The following is a 5,230-nucleotide window of genomic DNA, read 5'->3' as shown; positions in this document are numbered from 1 at the left end:
CTTTGAACTCACGAAAAGTGGGAGATGCAGTCAAGAAACACTGGCATGTTAAATCCACGGACCCAAGTTTGCCTGCTGAATTTGAGAATCCACCACTTATTGTGTATAAGAGAGGTCGTAATCTATGCGATGAATTGGTCCATGCCAACTGCAAGCCACAAGAAAATCAGCCAGGCTCTTTTATGCCCTCTTCCAAATGGTAGCTATAAATGCAGAGGTTGCGCACAGTGCAACAATATGATGAAGTGTGAATATTTCTGCCACCCACATACAGGAAAACGGTTCCAAATAAATGACATTATTACGTGCTCCACCACCCATGTTATCTACATTATTAAATGTCCATGTGGGCTGTGCTATGTAGGTAAAACCCTATCGTTCTCTCAAATAGAGAATCAGTGAACATAAAAGTTAAATTAGGAGAAACGACAGGGATTATACAGTCGCAGTACATTTTAATGACCTAAAACATGACATTTCTACCTTTAGATTTTGTGGCATAGAGAAAGTTAAGATATCAGGTGACATAACTAATACTCTGAGCAAAAGAGAATGTTTTTGGATTTTCACCCTCCAGACATTATTTCCTGACGGTCTTAATGATGAAATGCCTATGTATTTTATGTTGTAAATTTGAAAATGAAGTATGCCCCTATTTCAGATTACTCTGACGTTTTTCTTATCCAATGATTTATGAAAACTTGCTTGGTAGGTTGATGTCCTCATTGTGGTTTTACAGACGTGTTTAATACGTTATATGTACACACTCTATTCAAATATTTATGAAATGCATATTGTTATATTTGGTAGCACTGATTTATTTTTCACCTCGCCTCCAACCCCATTCGATGCTTGGAACGGATGTGGGTGGGGCTAGGTCTACATAAGGGTGCTAATTTAAAAAACTCACAAAAGCTTATTAAAGATCAGTGATACTATCAAGAGCAGTGTGCGGGTTCCTTCTTGTTTCTCATCTTATCCAACTGTTACCATGCACCTGCAAAAAAGATAGCTCCGATGTGTCAGTGCCTTTTAAATGACTGTTTAGAAATGTGTAAATTGTTTGTTTTTTAAAATATGTTTTAACTCTCATGTAGCATGATGTAGATTTACTACAGAACCCATAATGCTCTGTGTCAATATACGGTCTTATCTTGGTAAAGACAATCCTTAAACTAACACTATGGTGTCCTGTTTACATATTAATTCACCAGAGGAGGCTGGTGGGAGGAGCTACAGGAGGATGGGCTCATTGTAATGGCTGGAAAGGAAGGGATGGAACGGTATCAAACATATGGAAACCACGTGTATGACTCTGTTCCATTCATTCCATTCCAGCCATTACGATGATCATGTCCTCCTATAGTTCCTCCCACCAGCCTCCTCTGTAATACATGGCGTCAGAAGTTGGATGTCTATTTTTTTTATCTCCACAAATTGTATTCGACAGTGATTATACAGATGGTATGACTGTAGAGAACAGTAGAGGTTTTCTATAGAACTAATCCAGTTCATTCAACATGATGTATCTGTTCAAGATCATATCCTTTAAACAACCACTAGATGGAGACATTCCATTTGACATGATAACTGCAAAGCTACATGCAAAGCTACATTACTTACTTCGAAACCCATTCTCAGTTCAAGCTTTTATCATAATATTCATTTATCAGAAAAGGAAACTGATTTAAGGTGATCTCAACCATCTGCTGGTGTAAGTGAAGACAGAACAACAGGCTCTGATTGGAAGGCAGATGTTTCAAATTAACCCTGAAATCCTCAGATTTTGGCAGAGGTTTCTTACTTTCATGGATATCCAGGCATGAGGCCCTGGTTGGAAACTCACCTCTGACTAAGTATCGATAGAGTAAATGAGAGCATTATCTTGAAAGTGAAACATATATTTTTTTACTGAGTTACACCCTACTTCTTCGTTTTAATACCAAACTGTGAAACGTGTTGAAGAGGAGAAACTAACCTGTTACAATCAAGGAATTCTTAAAGAGCTACCGAACGAACCCACATACAAACACCTGTGTTATTCCTGAAGTTTGGATGAAAAGAAAATGACGATAAGAAACAGGTCCCTTTGCTGTTAACTGTTCATTTACAGATGACATCACCTGGACTCTGTCATGTGTGTTGTGTGTACAGTATGTGCTCACACCTATACTAGATTAAGGGTGGGATTACAGGATTAGAATCTTCCACTCACAGTACAGGGCCTGTAAATAGATCTAGCAGACACAGTCAGCACACTTCACTTGTATTGAGGATATATCTGCTATTGATCATTAGATAAGGATGTATTTCCCTTTCAAGGTCTGCCCTTAGATTTTTTCATCCAGGTCAAAGGTAAGGCATAGGCAGTAGCATACATTAGTACTGTAGACCAGACAGTTAGTTAGAGCTAAGATTGTGTGTTTGTTTACACAACACTTACCACTTATTCAATACTGTCATTTGACCAATTCGTTACATTTTTATTCTAATCATTTAATCTGATGAAATGTGTTAAAATACTGTGTTGTTGTGTTCCCACTTAACCCCAATTGATTACGCAGTAAAGGATTGTGTTTCCGGGTCCTCGAGGACTGCGCTGTATGTTAGCGTTTGTTCTTGCCTTCTATTCAGAGACTAATAAATACCTCAGTATTATACTGTGTAGACATAACAATTGATCCATTACGTGCCCAAGAAATATAATCCTCCACTATTAAGATGTGTGTGTGTTCCTATGTGTTGGTCTATGCTAATGACCATCCTCTCTCACAGCCATGGAGGTGGATGTTGTATCTCACAGCCTAAACCTCCTGGAGACTCTCAAAGAGTCCATCGAGAACAACAAGCTGTCAGATGTCAAGGATGCTGTGGAGGACTGGCCGTGGCAGGAGAGCAGGGGCCCGAAAAAGTCTGCATTCATCAACGCCCTCCGCGGCCTGGGGCCTGAGGATGATGGAGCCGCCCTGTCCCCCTGCCCCACTCCTCCAGGGGAGATGGCCATCTATCCCAACCCCAAGCACCCTGACTTCAGGCTCTGGGACTTGCCGCCCACCCCCGCCCTTTGAACCAGAAGGGTACATGGAGCGGGTGAAGTTCCTGCGGTACAATGTGGTGGTCATGGCATTCACACAGAGTCTCCAGGCCAACAGCGTGGCAGTGTTCCTGGAAGCCCGCTCTATGCAGAGGGACACTGTGTACTTTGCCCTGCTGGCCTCAGAGAAGGACACAGAAAAGGATCTGGAGGAGAGGCGGAATGCCAGCCTGGAGTTGATGAAGGTCCAGGGGGTGGCCCTGCCTAAGGTGTTCCTAGTGAGGCCCTCCTGTCTGGAGAAACTTGACTTCCCAGGACTCCTGGAGGAGATGGAGAGGGACCTCCCAGAGATCCGGGCCCACGCCCTCCTCCTGGCCCTGCCCACTCTCTCCCCAGTCCTGGTCACCCAGAAGAGGGACGCCTTCAAGGCCCTGGTCTGGGCGGCCGCGTCACTATCTGGAGGGGTGTCGGCCATCCCCGTGCCCCTGGTGGCCTCCATGGTGGACGCCAGAGTGGGTGTGAGGATCCTCACCAAGGCCAGGGCCTCGCTCTATCTGGACGACGAGTCTGTGGAGCGGTTGGCATGGCAACGCCGTGTGGATCCGACACGGCTCAAAGCCCTGCGGACGTGTAACTTGTCGGTTAAAGTCACTAAGGGTGAGGTAAATCTTCGGCTGGCAGCGGCAGAGAAGGAGTTGACCACAAACACGAGCGGGCACGCCCGCTCAGCCGGTCGTTCCTTCACTACCATGCTGCAGGCTCTCAATGGGGCCATCGATGAGATGGGGGTTGACGAAGAGAAGATACTGGCTGCTGCTGGTATAGGAGAGGGGAAATGAAGGAGGTAAAGAGGAGGGCTAAAAATACCTGGGTCATATTCATTAGGTAGTGCAACAAGTCGAGCTAAACTACTTTTATGCTCGCTTCGAGGCAAATAGCACTGAAACATGAATGAGAGCACCAGCTGTTCCGGACGACTGTGTGATCACGCTCTCCGCAGCCGATGTGAGTAAAACCTTTAAACAGGTCAACATTCACAAGGCCGCAGGGCCAGACGGATTACCAGGACATGTACTGCGAGAATGCGCTGACCAACTGGCAAGTGTCTTCACTGACATTTTCAACCTCTCCCTGTCCGAGTCTGTAATACCAACATGTTTTAAGCAGACCACCATAGTCCCTGTGCCCAAGAACACTAAGGTAACCTCCCTAAATGACTACCGATCTGTAGCACTCACGTCTGTAGCCATGAAGTGCTTTGAAAGGCTGGTCATGGTTCACATCAACACCATTATCCCAGAAACCCTAGACCCACTCCAATTTGCATATCGCCCTAACAGATCCACAGATGATGCAATCTCTATTGCACTCCACACTGCCCTTTCCCACCTGGACAAAAGGAACACCCATGTGAAAATGCTATTCATTGACTACAGCTCAGCGTTCAACACGATAGTGCCCTCAAAGCTCATCAATAAGTTAAGAACCCTGGGACTAAACACCTCCCTCTGCAACTGGATCCTGAACTTCTTGACGGGCCGCCCCCGAGTGGTAAGAGTAGGTAACAACACATCCGCCACGTTGACCCTCAACAAAGGGGCCCCTCAGGGGTGACACAACAGTGGTAGGCCTGATCACCGACAATGACAAGACGGAGGTCAGAAACCTGGCCGTGTGGTGCCAGGAAAACAACATCTCCCTCAACGTGATCAAGACAAAGGAGATGATTGTGGACTACAGGAAAAGGAGGACCGAGCACGGCCCCATTCTCATCGACGGGGCTGTAGTGGAGCAGGTTGAGAGCTTCAAGTTCCTTGGTGTCCACATCACAAACAAACTAACATGGTCCAAGTACACCAAGACAGTCGGGAAGAGGGTACCACAAAACATACTCCCCCTCAGGAGATTGAAAATATTTGGCATGGGTCCTCAGATTCTAAAAATGTTCTACAGCTGCACCATCGAGAGCATCCTGACTGGTTGCATCGCTGCCTGGTATGGTAAATGCTCGGCCTCCAACTGCAAGGCACTACAGAGGGTAGTGTGTACGGGGCCAAGCTTCCTGCCATCCAGGACCTCTATACCAGGCGGTGTCAGAGGAAGGCCCTAAAAATTGTCAAAGACTCCAGCCACCCTAGTCATAGACTGTTCTCTTTGCTACCGCAAGTGATACCGGAGCACAAAGTCTAGGTCCAA

General features: G+C 45.8%; 1 pseudogene; it reads left to right on the top strand.

Annotated features, from left to right (window-relative positions):
- Positions 1-2,777: 2,777 nt before the first annotated feature.
- On the top strand, positions 2,778-3,873 carry LOC129856689 (interferon-inducible GTPase 5-like; annotated as a pseudogene).
- The last annotated feature ends 1,357 nt before the right edge of the window (positions 3,874-5,230 follow it).

Source organism: Salvelinus fontinalis, chromosome 6, assembly GCF_029448725.1.
Source record: "Salvelinus fontinalis isolate EN_2023a chromosome 6, ASM2944872v1, whole genome shotgun sequence".
Taxonomy (NCBI): Eukaryota; Metazoa; Chordata; class Actinopteri; order Salmoniformes; family Salmonidae; genus Salvelinus; species Salvelinus fontinalis.
Note: the sequence above shows the minus strand (reverse complement) of the source record. Positions and strands in the feature narration are given on the sequence as shown.